Consider the following 14968-nt stretch of genomic DNA (forward strand, 5'->3'; position numbering starts at 1 on the left):
GCCGCGGCCGACCTTCGCCCACCGGCTCCGGTAGCAGCCACCGTGGTTGGGGCCGTGGGCAAAGGGGTTGCCTGATCTGCCGCATGCCGCCACCGTTTCCCACGCTGCTCCCCACCCCACAGCAAACCCTCGCCATGACTTACGAGACAACCTGGCCAGGATGCTCGTCTCAAAAATGAAACTATGCAAGTCTTAGTACATGCGCCCCATAACCTAAACTATCTTGTAACCTTCCAAGCTTTTTTATGATTGGAAGGACTCACCCTGGTGGTTCTCCCCATTTGCCATCGCGAAAGCTGGGCCCATGATTCTGTCAGCATGACTGGGTAAGCAAACGTGCCCCCAGGGATAGGTCATGTGATGTCAGGAGTCTATCGTACGTGTGATTGGGGTACCGCAATGATATGATTGACTGATTAATAACTAAATGGCAGAATAATGTGGAATTTACTGCCTTCCAATAGCTCGAGCCCTAAGAGTGAGAGCATTGTGGACTGGTGCAGAGACGAAGGGACTGACCGAAATTTCAACAAGTGGCAGAATAAATTGAAATTATTCCAATTTGTGATTGGCGCACACTATCATTACGTCCACGATGTTGCACAGATTGGTCAAGTCAGAATGTTAAATGATTGGCAGGGACTTTAAAAATGTTTTAAGTGGTGACACACTCCTGACTCGAGTAGGCCCCCCAAGCTGCAGCCTAGGCAAGCCCGTTGGTAAAGGTGGGCCCGGTTTGTGTGAACACTCCCATGGGGTACTTTCATTTCCTTTGAAAAGAGTGCACTTATTGTGCAGTTACATAAGAAGAGCCCTGAATCGGTGACCAGTGCAATGTGCCTGACGGACAATATAAGAGAATCTCAAAGTCTTGTTGGCTTTATAGTCGGCAATCATCAGGGTTGAAGTCACAAAGTGCACATAAATGTATAAATATCACATGGCTTTGCACATACTGAAACAAAATGACATTATTCACACATACACAGACTCAAATTTGGAATGGGAAACTGTGAAGGATAATTTTTCATGTGTTTTACAATACGATAACTTTACGTTGTCTTACAGAGAAAATGAAAGGGTGTGAGAAAGAAAGCTAAGGACTGGTGAGCTACAGGAATGACAGATAAAATGATAAACAGTTTCAAAATATTTTCAAACGATTTTCTCTCAGGCTATTTGGAGCAAATATACTTAGACTGAACAGCTTGAGATTTGTGCCAGAGGAATGGATAAAAAAAAAAAATACTACAAAGCCCAAAGCCAAGGTGTGGGGGAGGATCCTGCTACAGGAAAAACAAAACCAAACAAACCAAAAAAAAAAAAAAAAACTGCCATTTTTGAGCAATTACACTGTAATATGTAAACGTGAGGCTTTACACGGTTAACAGTTTTGGAAATAAAATTTTCTCTCTCTTTGGATTTAAAATTGCGTGAAAAACCACATGGCTTACTTAATAAACACCTTTGCTTTTGGCAAAAGGAAACAAAAACTCAACCTTTTGCTTTTGGCAAAATGAAACAAAAACTCAACCTATCGCTGCACCGTAGAAGCCTCTGTCATAAAACTGGAAGCTGTTGATGTAAAATGTAACCCAGTAATACAATCACTTTTATCAACCAGTATATTATTGTGAAATGCAATTCCTCATGAGAGCAAAACAAAACAAAACAATTTACAGCACTTTCTTGGGAAGGAGTACAAAGAGAGAACGGAAAATGTTTCTTGGCCAGCATTGTTTTCTTTACCGTGAAAGAAAGACTTTTCCAGCTAGCCACTACTGGATAACTACAACATATCTGCCATCTGCTTGTTGGGTGAATCACATTTTTTTCTAGCTAACAATGGCGTGTGGAAATTGCAGTGGAAACGATTTGGGATTGCCAAATATTCATGTTAAAAGCTAGCAAGAATTTGGAAGTGTACAACGGCGCTTTTCATTTGAATATATGTTATGGCCATTTATAATGTTGACACAATGCGAAATTGGCCATTTTATTTCGTTAAAGCCTATCTAATATTAGTGCAACCCTAGGGGTAAGTTGCTCCATACAAGGCAGTCACACTCGTCGATGAATTCAGCTATTGGTGAATTAGCCAACTCCCCAAAGTTGAGTGTGTGTATACTGTACACCCACTGTCAGTGTCTGTCAGCGCCCAACCTGATATGATAAAGTCAGCAAGTACGGCTGCATTCCATTTGTGGATGATGCATTTCATGATCAGCACGCGAGGCACAGTTCTACTTTCACTTGTCCAAACCTTGTGAACCCCATTTTAAGCCTGTGACATCCGCTGTTAAAACTTGTAAAAATTCAGGCTGCTGCCATCAAAATTCAGATACTGTACAAACACTCATTTTTGCCTTGCAGGGCGGTTATGAATTTTGGGAAACCCGTCATTCATTCATCTTCCGAACCGCTCTATCCTCACAAGGGTCGCGGGGGGTGCTGCAGCCTATCCCAGCCATCTTATGGAGTAGGCGGGGGACACTCTGAACCGGTTGCTAGCCAATCGTAATTTAACCTAGCATCTTCTGATCCATACCGAGACATCGATTGCGCCTTTGGGGAACCATATGAATGGTTAATCACCTCCACTTATTACATACACAGCGCACAACAAATTGATGAATAACTAGTTTTAGAATCAGAAATCAAGAATAATGACGGTTATTGTGGATTACATATGTCAATTTGAAATTTTGGTTCAGACTTTAGCAAGCATCATGGAACTTGAGATGCTTGATTTTCTTTCGCGGACCACATAAAATGATGTGGCGGGCCAGATCTGGCCCCCGGGCCTAGACTTCGACACCCGCGCTGTACAGGAACAATCGTACTAGCCGGTTGTTGCACCCTAGTTTGGATTGGACCAGAACACATAATATGAACATGAGTCAAAGACTAAAGGCTTTTTCAAACAAGATTGGAGGAATTACTTTGTGTAAACGTGACTTCCACAATAATTGCCCTCCGTGATTCAACAACATCTGAAAATATATCACCAGCTTTCAAGTTTTGAAGGGAGATCTGACATCACCTTTGGCTGGAAAACTATTAAATGACTTGAAGTAAATTGAATTGCCATTCTTTATCAAACTGATGTGATTGAGGAAAAATGAATTCCTTTGTTTTATAGTTCTTTTGTTGTTTTTGAAATCTGTAAAAATATATATATTTTCAGCCATTACTGGTTGAATGATGAGCATGTAGAATGAGTGCCGTTGTGAAGAAACATCTGGGCTGGGCTGCTCTCCCCACATTGTAACGTCAGTCTCCAGTATCAGCAGGATGCAGCTTGCAGGGTGGAATTCGTTCAGTGGTAAGAAGTATTCCTCACATACATTACTCAAAGCTTCCCTCCAAGTACTGTACAGCAAAAGCAAGCATTTTTTTGTCCGGCTTTTGTGACACTCTTACAATAATCGTCATCATTTGTGCAATTATCAATGATTGCCAGTTTTTTCTTTTCTCAAAGTCATTCAGTGGGCTGGAGGCCCAGACTTTGATTATCCTGTGCAAATAGGTTGATCAAAATTTTGTGCTACTCCTTTGCATAACAGTCACTATCCTGTCTCATGAATAGTAGATTGAAAGAAAGACTGATTTTGTTTTTGTGTTATTTTGTCCCCCCCCCCCCCCCCCCCCTGCAGAGAGAGGGGCAATGGTGAAGCACCAAGCAAGTGGAGAGGCAGAATGGTACAAAAGAAGTCGGGTACACGTCTGCACAAAGTGCACATGATTACGAAGGTTGGTAATTTCAAGTAGGATTTTTCTCAGAATTTACACACCCACACACCCACACACACGAGTGTACAACAGTTTCAGTTGATGTTTCTATTGAAACTATGATCCTCATTGGCACCATATGCCCAAAGTCACTGTCTACCTTGACCAACGTTGTTGACGTTATAAAAAGAACCTTTCGAAAAGGTTTTTTATTTTGTCTTTACCTTCACTGATGACATGATGGTGCAAACGTGATGGTGCTCATCATCATCATCATAACAATGTGATTAAAAACAATAATACAGCAATAATACAAATCTAAAAATAAATAGACATCCTGAATCACTATTATTGTATTGCATTCATTATTATTTCACTATTGTTATATTTCATAGATTGGATGAGATCTGAGGTGGATCACCTAATTGGAGGCGCTGCTGTGAAGATTTCTTCATTGATCAACTGAGCTGGTGGGTTTGGAGGAGGATCCAACTTTTCGAAGGTGTCTGCCTGCAGCATTGTGGCTTATTAAATGGACTCTTAGACTACATTGAATAGCACCGCATTGTGTGAAATCATTCCGACTCGTCATCCATTGCAGCCTGGCCCTCCTGGAATGGGGATTCTTCCATCTACGGCCCCTTCTCAAGGTTTCAAAATTTTCCCCCTAGATGTTTTGTTGTTGTTGTTGTAGTTTTTCCTTGCCCTCCTGGGGGTTAGGAACCAGCGATGCCGTTAATATTTGTCAACTTTGGGCATGTGAAGTCTTTAAAACGTTTCTGTGATTAAGAGCTACGTAAATAAATTAAACTTGAGTTGACATTGAAAAGAATAACGATAATAAAGTAGACGTACCGTCACTGTGTAGATATTTATTGTAAAAAAATAAAAAATAAAAAATAAAACATTACAGTAAGGGCGGCCCGCTAGTCCAGTGGTTAGCACGTCGGCTTCACAGTGCAGAGGTACCGGGTTCGATTCCAGCTCCGGCCTCCCTGTGTGGAGTTTGCATGTTCTCCCCGGGTCTGCGTGGGTTTTCTCCGGGTGCTCCGGTTTCCTCCCACATTCCAAAAACATGCGTGGCAGGCTGATTGAACACTCTAAATTGTCCCTAGGTGTGAGTGCGAATGGTAGTTCGTCTCTGTGTGCCCTGCAATTGGCTGGCAACCGATTCAGGGTGTCCCCCGCCTACTGCCCGAAGACAGCTGGGATAGGCTCCAGCACCCCCCGCAACCCTAGTGAGGATCAAGCGGCTCGGAAGATGAATGAATGAATGAACATTACAGTATTTTTCAATAAAATGTCATTTTCGACATGAACTAGTTCAAAATTCAGCTCGCAAATTTTAAAACGAACTCGTTCAGGTCATGATTCAGAATTCACCAATCACTCTTCCCAAAATTACCTACACTTATATTTTTTTCTTTTCTTTTCTTATAATTTAGATTTTTTCTTTTCTTTTTTACAATACGTTGTTGCTGTCTGGCTGGGATAGGCTCCAGCATGACCATGACCCTCGTGAGGATAAGTGGCTTGGATAATAGTCGTATCAGTACTAAAAATAATGAGTTGCTTAAACTGAATTTTAATGAGATATTTAGCTGTGGAATGTAATAAAGGTGAGGTAAACTGGACTCAATTCATGTAAGTGTTTCTTTTGAATTGAAGTACTCAGGACTCAAAAATATATTATTTATATTTACCAAATGGGCGGCCCGGTAGCCCAGTGGTTACCACGTCGGCTTCACAGTGCAGAGGTACCGGGTTCAATTCCAGCTCCGGCCTCCCTGTGAGGAGTTTGCATGTTCTCCCCGGGTCTGCGTGGGTTTTCTCCGGGTGCTCCGGTTTCCTCCCACATTCCAAAAACATGCGTGGCAGGCTGATTGAACACTCTAAATTGTCCCTAGTTGTGAGTGTGAGTGCAAATGGTTGTTCGTTTCTGTGTGCCCTGCGATTGGCTGGCAACCGATTCAGGGTGTCCCCCGCCTACTGCCCGGAGACAGCTGGGATAGGCTCCAGCACCCCCCGCGACCCTAGTGAGGATCAAGCGGTACGGAAGATGAATGAATGAATATTTACCAAATGAACGTGACTGCAAATAGTTGGGTAGATTCTAGTTTTTTTTTTTTTGGGGGGGGGGGTTATTTGTTCATTTGTTTCAACACATGACGCTCCATATCAGACCCTCAAAATGCTAATAACGACATTTCCCCATTGTTACCACCCATTCAGTCCCCACTCGTAGAGAGCTGACTTTTTAATCCTGAGTCTCAAAACATAGGAAAGACCCCCCCCCCCCCCCCAACGTGTTTCTTGAATACTCTTTTTTCACGTGAGGAATTAAAACAAAAACAGGCCTGTAGTTTTTAACTATTTCATGCAACCTGTAACCTGATAACATGACAAGCTGTCCACTGTAGTAACCGCTGTCCCTGAATGGGTTAATGTGCAAACACAAATACAAGCCAAGGAAAGAACTTGGCTCAGGTAGGCAATGAGCCTGTCACACATTCTTACATCCCACGTGCACACAACAAGTCTGCCAGCCTCTTTTCACGTGACGTTCCGCACCAAGCCCATTTTTCGCTCCTTCTGAATTTCAGCGCCTCACTCCACTCCCACCAAAAATGTTATACCTGGGTCAACTGCAACCCTCATCACCATATGAAATCCCACTGCCAGGATGAAAATTCATGTTAACCCTTTCATGCACAAATAATGATAACCTACATCAGGATTTTATGTCTCAAATGTTTTTATTGGTCTTTAGGCATGAAAAAAATGGCACCACTTATAAGGGTCCAATGTAGTGCTGTGACAATATCCATCCATCCATTTTCCAAACCGCTTGATCCTCACTAGGGTCGCGGGGGGTGTTGGAGCCTATCCCAGCCGTCTTCGGGCAGTAGGCGGGGGACACCCTGAATCGGTTGCCAGCCAATCGCAGGGCACACAGAGACGAACAACCGTCCACGCTCACATTCACACCTAGGGACAATTTAGAGCGCCCAATCAGCCTGCCACGCATGTTTTTGGAATGTGGGAGGAAACCGGAGCACCCGGAGAAAACCCACGCAGGCCCGGGGAGAACATGCAAACTCCACACAGGGAGGCCGGAGCTGGAATCGAACCCGGTACCTCTGCACTGTGAAGCCCACGTGCTAACCACTGGACTACCGGGCCGCCCGCAACTTAGTTATGTAGATGTTTATGCTGCTTAGGAATATTTTCGTGGAGAGATGGAGCGCATATTCCATCCGACGGATGAAATGAAATCCGAGGTACTTCTTAGTCTGTGTGTAATCATGTGGTGTAAATGTTAAGATTTGCCTGCAGCCACACTGATGGTGAAGTGCGGGGCTTGTGCCATCCTTTTCATATCCTGACTGCAACAGCAGTAACAACAACGGTGGAGAAGGATGGAGAGAGAGGGTGGGGTGGGTGGGTGGATTTTGGTTGGGTATCAGTTTGGAAGACGTGACGGAAGGGAGGTGGATTACCAGTAAATGTTGATTAGCTGACAGCTAAACGGCACGCTGTGTTTTTTCTCCTCGTCGTGAGTACGCGACCTGGGGCTGATTGGGAGGAAATGGAATTATATTTACATGTTTTTTTTTCATTTGTCAAGAGAGAGTGGAAGAGCAAGACAGTGCTTAATGAGGATTAATATTCACTTCACATTAAATTCAACATGTTCCACAGAATTATTAGTGGTTGTTGTCAGTTTTGCCTACGGGGAAATGTGGGTGGGTGGGGGAGGCGGGGCTTACAAATAACAGTTTTACCACATACAGTTTTGTTGTTTTCCTTGTACGGCCCTCCAATTATGATATGATTTTATGGAATAATAACTCTTACATGTGTTCAGTTTATCTGACCGTTCTTAGTATTATTTTAGCGTGAACACTTCACTGTTGAATATGAGTCAGTTCATCCGAAAGGACTGTTTTGATAAGGGTGTCGTGCATTTCATCGCCTCTGTGCTTTTCTCCTCAAGATGAATGTGATTGTGGGATGGCGGTGAGTGTCGTGCGTGTGGATGAATGGCAGTGGCCGCTCTGCGTTTTCTGGCTCATTGCCTCAAAATGACTCCGCCAGTGTCACTGTCAACAAGGGCTGGGAGAGGGAGGATTTTCATCTTTTCCTTCGCTTGGCTCCTGTGTGCTGCAGTTCTGTCTTTTCCTCTCTCCTCAGCCTTCACAAGCCTGCCAGGCCTTTTTTCCATGTGTCTCACTCTCCTTTCTCAGAGCGGGGAGCCCCCCTCCTCGCCATGCCATTGCTTCCCCGGAGCTTCTGAAGTGGGGGATGGGAGCTGGGGGTGAGGAGGGGAGGAGTAGGCAGGACTGAACAGATAGTCTGCCAGGCTTGCGGGGAGGCGGTGGAATTCTGCAGGTTGCCACGGTGAGCTAGTCGATATCACATTGAGTCACTTAGCTGCCAAATGAACGAACCTTTTCTCTGCCCTTCGTCTGCTACACGGCGGAGATGGATTGTGAGTGTTTGTGTGAATCCCCCCACCCAGGCTACTGTTTCTCTGCTTCTATTAGCAGCATATATACCAAAATCTTGCTTCTTATAAAATGAGGTTTTGGGGATTCATTTAAGTCTAAAATGGCCAACGTCTGCGTTCAAACCTCTTTGTCTATGGCCAGTTTACCGTATGATAAAATTCCATAAACATTCATTTGCTCCCATGCTGTACAATGAACAAAAGGTTACCTCTGCCAAGGATGCCGTTTTCTTTTTCATCCGGACGGCCTGGCTTTGTTTCTTTGTATTCAAACACAACCAGAGTTTTAATTTTATGATCAGTCAGATATACAGTAAATAATTACAATAATAATATCAAATGATCCTTATACTGCGCTGGACATTAACATCCACTAAACTGCCAAATGTGGATGAATTTCATTGGTGGTGGGCAACTGCATCATTCCATGAACGATGAACATTACATCAGCAGCTGTGTAAGCCAGGTTTATTCCAAATACGGATCAAAATATGGTGTAGTCATGAATACAGCATACCACAAAATCAGAGTATTTTTTCCAATCTCACACTACAAAGTTAATTTACTGGTAATTAGTGATGTGGCTTGACATCATCTTCCGGCTTCAGGCTCAGACAAAGTATAATAACACAAATATTTCTGACAGAAAAGCGCAGCGACAACTTACAAACTGCAATCGCTGGTCATAAGGAGCCAGGAAAAGCCCCCCCAAAACAAAACAATGCATGATGAAACAAAAAGCGCTTGCAAGGGTAAGTTACAAGAGAACACAGAGAATACAAAAACTAAATACCTTACAATGTTTTAGCACAAAATGAGAGCGATTATGAAAGCTATCAAGAGGTCTGGAATACAGCAGTTGAAGAGCAACAGCAATCAAGGTCGAACATTCGACAAAAGACTGGGCAGCGTGGCGGTCTTTAAATATATGTCAGGCTTGATTGGTAAATGTGGAACAGGTGCGCCTGCTGGAGGGAAACGCCCTTCACTCCAGCTGGGGCTGAAAACAAAACAGACAGACAGACATGACAAATTCGCTTCCCTTTCTGTTGTGATGTCCAAAGCGGCATCTATCTGGGCAACTTCCAAAGATATTCATTCATTCATTCATTTTCCAATCCGCTTTATCCTCACAAGGGTCACGCGGGGGGTGCGGGGAGCCTATCACAGCTGTCTTCAGGCAGTAGGCGGGGTACACCCCGAACCGGTGGCCAGCCAATCGCAGGGCACACAGAGACGAACGACCATCCACGCTCGCACTCACACCTAGGGACAATTTTGAGTGTTCAATCAACCTGCCATGCATGTTTTTGGAATGTGGGAGATAACCGGAGAACCCAGAGAAAACCCACGCAGGCCCTGGGAGAACATGCAAACTCCACACAGGGAGGCCGGAGCTGGAATTGAACCCGGTACCTCTGCACTGTCAGGTACACGTGCTAACCACTGGACCACCGGGCCGCCTTCCGAAGATATCATTAATTCATTCATTCATCTTCCGAGCCACTCGATCCTCACTAGAGTCGCGGGGGGTGCTGGAGCCTATCCCAGCTGTCTTCGGGCAGCAGGCGGGGGACACCTTGAATTGGTTGCCAGCCAATCACAGGGCACACAGAGACGAACAACCATCCACGCTCACACTCACACCTAGGGACAATTTAGAGTGTTCAATCCGCCTGCCATGCATGTTTTTGGAATGTGGGAGGAAACCGGAGCACCCGGAGAAAACCCACACAGGCCCTGGGAGAACATGCAAACTCCACACAGGGAGGCTGGAGCTGGAATTGAACCCGGTACCTCTGCACTGTCAGGTTGACGTGCTAACCACTGGACCACCGGGCCGCCTTCCGAAGATATCTAAACATCCAAATTAAAAAACATGTCCATGAGTAGGGTTCGTAGAAGAGAGTGATGTGACTCAGCAAAATGTAATTTCGCTTCATTTTACTGCACAAGCTAGCAAAAAAAAAATCTTTTTGTTTTTTTAATGTTTTGCTCTCAGTGGCGAGGGGGCCGTTTTCCTCAGAAGAATTTTTAAGAGAACCGCTTTGAAATGGTGTCTGTTATTTATGTTTTTTCATCCCCTGCGTCATCATCATATTTGATTAATATTTAAACGCCCTTTGTCCGTCACGGGGAGCAGTGATATGCTAAATACGCAAACACTACTGCATGCATGACAGCGAGACGGGGGGGGGCCCATCTCTGCTAATGTCATGCAAATTACAAGCTGCAGGCCCGCATTGTGGGAGGGAACAAGGCCATTGATTGGAGCACCTTGCACTGTTGCTGTGAGCCCCCTCAATAGTGTCCTGTGGGGGGGAGCAAATATGCTTATTGTGAGTTCATCTTAATTTTTTAAGAGGTTGTTATGTGGTATGAGCAAACAAAAGCCTTAGGGGAGAGAGAGAGAAGTGAGGCCGACATCTAACATCTAAGGTCAGTGTTGTTAATTAGTTTCTAGATGTGTTAAAGAAAGAAAAAAAGAAAAGTGAAACACAAGCAAATGATGCAAATGCCCACATGACACATATCTGGGCAATCCACGGCTATCAAAGAGTCATCTTTCTTCCACTGTGCAAAATAGCTCAAGTGGAATCACATGTTCGCTTCGTTGGAATGACTGCGATAACACAATCTGATCTGACTCATACACAAAGTACACACACTGCTGTAGAAGACTCTTGAGTCACATTGATTCGCAACCGTCAACGGTGTCATGTACAACGCTTTGTCTTTTGAAAGAAAAATCTTTTTAGGGCTCCCTTTGCAATATGGAACCAAAAAAAAGGCACATTTGATAAGGCCATATCATGGTTTTAGTGTTCCATTGATTAAAATGTTCAAACATTGAGCAAAAGGTGAACAATCGTATTCCGCAATCCGTCCTTTATAACACCAACCAAGAGCTGGGATAAAGTTTGGTTTGGTTTGGTTTGTTTATTGAACATAAAACATATACAGTAATAATTTGACAGAAAATAAGGTAGATAAAAAAGTAAAAGAAAGAAATCAGTCTTCATTCAACACAGTTATTATGTTCAGGGGAGTAGGATGAAGTAAAAAAAACGTATCTAGTCCTACCCCGTTATGTGTTTATATCTACTAAATCATTTTTATATCAATCAGAAAAGAAAAAGTAATAAGAAGTCTCCATTAAGGCTCATACTTTAACCTTAACCGTGATATTTTCACAAGTCTTTGGTTACCGCTGAAACCTTCTGTACGATCTGAAATTCTCATGAGGGATTTGATCAAAACGGTTAAGCTTCATCTCTCCTTCGCATTCAAATTCTTGAACATAAAAAATACTGTGGTTATACGGCTCGTCTGGAGCAAATTAAAAAAAATGCTTCAATTACCCTACCCCATATGGTGTAATAAACAATTAGAATAGTATCTGTCATTTCAGTTTGTTTTTTTTAAGAACCGTTGATGCAACCCCCCCCCCCCCCCGAAAAAAAACTCCTACTCATCAACTCAATCATTCAGATGTTTTACAGGAATGTCAATCTAGAAGATTATCAACATATTATGCTTTGTAAGAATGATTTGGAGAAGCTGCTTTTCTTCCAAGCTTCATAATCCAAACAGATCTTACCAAACTAGGGCAGGGTGCTAAAACATTGAACGAAATTGAGAAACCGATATTTCAAGAGCAAATGAAGTACAAAGAAGCGCAGCGCTCCCTGCGCCCTCCTTTCAGCAGTGTAGCCTCCGCTCTGCTGGAATTAATCACCTTCCATCCCGGCTTTGCGCCCTCATCGCTCTCTCCTCGCCCCCACTGTATTCAACTTGACCTTTTCCTCCTCTTGGACACGTCCACTCAGAACCCAGGAGCCTTTTTTGATATGTGGGAACATTTTCTCTGACCAGACATCTCGCACCCTTGGTAACACCTTAGACGAGAGGATGGGCTTGGGAAGAGAGGGGGGGGGGGGGGGGAAGTCAGAGAAAGTGAGAAGAGGAAAAAAATAAAAGCAGAGTGCGCACAAAAAGGATACAAGGCATGTGAAGAAACTGTTCCATTATATTATATGCTCTAATGTTACTGAATAGATTGATTAGATAGGCTGATGAATAAAAAATAACAATCATAATAATAATAATAATTAAATGATGTGAAGGAAAATTGTAAATAGTACTGCGATTTATCCATTTTGTGTTCATATTGCATTTAATTGTAATGTTTGTTGTTTTTTTCTCTTTCTTCTTTCTACATACATTCTTGCTGCTGGAGGCTGTAAATTTCCCCAGTGTGGGACGAATAAAGGATATCTTATCTTATCTTATTAAATAGACATTGGATCAGAGTGTGACTTCTCATGGCTTTATATTCTGAAATGTACATATTACTCCTGCACATGTTGATTTTTTGTGGCCTTTTAATCCCTGTTCGTGCGCCCGTAACTTTCCTTTGTTCATTCTTGGTCTGACCCATTGGCTTGCTAGACACAATTGGGTATAAGGAAGCGGATACGGCTTGAGCGACTGAGGGAGAAAGTGCCGTATAGCATTCGATCTTTTTGAACACACATTACAGTGAGAGACGGTGAGAAGAATTTGATTAGATTCAGAGGGAGGTTTTCAAATTACACTTGAATTTCATTGTGAGTAAAAGAGCTGCAGACAGATAAGAGCGCTGGGGGGGGTGAAGTAGGGAGATTTGGAGCATTAAGGCAAAATTAGCAGGAGTGGGCCTGAGAGAAATTAGATTTGATTCAGAGTCTGAGCGGGGGGGAAGAAAAGAGTATTATCCTTCAGATGTGTGGAAAGTCGGATGAGGTAAAAAGTCAAAGTGGGTGAGAGGGGAAATTGTATGGAATTTTGTGAATGGAATAAGAACAAAGCTGTCCTGAAGCACTTTGACTCGGGAGAGCCCCAAATTAGAGGCCTGGAGGATTTGTTTGCTTTGTATCGTGAGACTTAGAAATTTGACTTAGTTACAAGCATGCTTCAGATATGACCCCGCTCGAGTAAAGTGAAAAAAAAAAAGGAAAATCACCGTCACTGAGACACTTTTATGTATTTTTATATTTTGATTTTTATATAAAAGGGCGGCCCGGTAGTCCAGTGGTTAGCATGTCGGCTTCACAGTGCAGAGGTACCGGGTTCGATTCCAGCTCCGGCCTCCCTGTGTGGAGTTTGCATGTTCTCCCAGGGCCTGCGTGGCTTTTCTCCGGGTGCTTCGGTTACCTCCCACATTCCAAAAACATGCATGGCAGGCTGATTGAACACTCTAAATTGTCCCGCGGTGTGAGTGTGAGCGTGGATGGTTGTTCGTCTATGTGTACCCTGCGATTGGCTGGCAACCGATTCAGGGTGTCCCCCGCCTACTGCCCAAAGACTGCTGGGATAGGCTCCAGCACCCCCCGCGACCCTAGTGAGGATCAAGCGGCTCGGATGATGAATGAATGAATGAAAGGATTTTTATATAAATTAATGTAGGGAAAGATCACATGGAACGCTATAACCTAAGTGGCTGGCATAGTCTACCGAAACATCTGTGCAGAGTATGGACTGGAAACCCCAAGGTCAAAATGGGAAACACCTCCGAAGGTGGTGATGGTGATGACAGAGCGAAGATCCTGTGGGACTTCCAGATCCAGACTGACAAGATGGTAATGGCGAACCAACCAGATATCGTGATCATAGATAAAGGGCAGAGGAAAGCCGTTGTAGTGGATGTAGCGGTCCCAAGTGATGGAAACATCAGAAAGAAGGAACACGAGAAACTCGAGAACTACCAAGGGCTCAGAGAGGAGCTGGAGAGAGCCTGGAAGGTAAAGGTGACAGTCGTGCCTGTGGTGGTCGGAGCACTCGGGGCAGTGACCCCCAAACTAGATGAGTGGTTGCAACAGATCCCGGGAACAACATCGGACATCTCAGTCCAGAAATGTGCAGTGCTGGGAACAGCAAGGATACTGCGCAGAACCCTCAAGCTTCCTGGCCTCTGGTAGAGGACCCGAGCTGAACGAGAGACGGACACCACCCGAGGGGTGAGAGGAGAAATTTGTAATTTTTTTTTAAAACGTGGTGTTTTTGGCGTGGGTGCGGAAAAGGATAAATGCCACTTATAAATGTAACTTTACGAGCTTGATAACAGAACAAATTAAACTCGGAAGTCAAGGCGCCGCAGTCCTGCCAAATGAAGCCTCGTCCGTGTCTCGTCACCTATTCCTGTTCTCTCATTAGCTTTTATGGAGCTCATAAACAGCCCCCAGTGGCGTCATCTACACAGAGAAGACAACAGGAGCCACGCTGCCGCTGTCTCACTTGAATAGTCTCAATTCTGAAGTCTGTTCGAAGCCTCCAAAACATCATTAAAACCCAATGGCTCTCTTTTGATGCACACGCCATTCTGTGCCCGCAGCCCACGATGTCGTGTGTTAATCATGTTTAAACAACACCGTGTTTGGCTACGGCACGCTCCCCACAGGCCCTGAACAGGTGGTCATTAATGGCTCATTACCTCCGTCAAGGAGGTTACGTTTTCATCACCTTAGTTTTTGGTCAATTAGCAATATGCAAAAACCACAACAATGAAAACAAACAAAAACAACAGCAACCTAAAAAAAAAAAACACGAAATAAAAATAACGACGGGCGGCCCGGTAGTCCAGTGGTTAGCACGTCGGCTTCACAGTGCAGAGGTACCGGGTTCGATTCCAGCTCCGGCCTCCCTGTGTGGAGTTTGCATGTTCTCCCAGGGCCTGCGTGGCTTTTC

At 44.0% G+C, this 14968-nt stretch overlaps 1 long non-coding RNA gene across 1 annotated transcript; it reads left to right on the forward strand.

Moving 5' to 3' along the window:
• Positions 1–1113: 1113 nt before the first annotated feature.
• Positions 1114–4633, forward strand: LOC127612658 (uncharacterized). Its single transcript, XR_007965897.1, has 3 exons — positions 1114–3325; positions 3657–3757; positions 4128–4633. It is a non-coding gene; the product is annotated as an uncharacterized LOC127612658 (long non-coding RNA).
• The last annotated feature ends 10335 nt before the right edge of the window (positions 4634–14968 follow it).

Source organism: Hippocampus zosterae, chromosome 13, assembly GCF_025434085.1.
Source record: "Hippocampus zosterae strain Florida chromosome 13, ASM2543408v3, whole genome shotgun sequence".
Classification (NCBI taxonomy): Eukaryota; Metazoa; Chordata; class Actinopteri; order Syngnathiformes; family Syngnathidae; genus Hippocampus; species Hippocampus zosterae.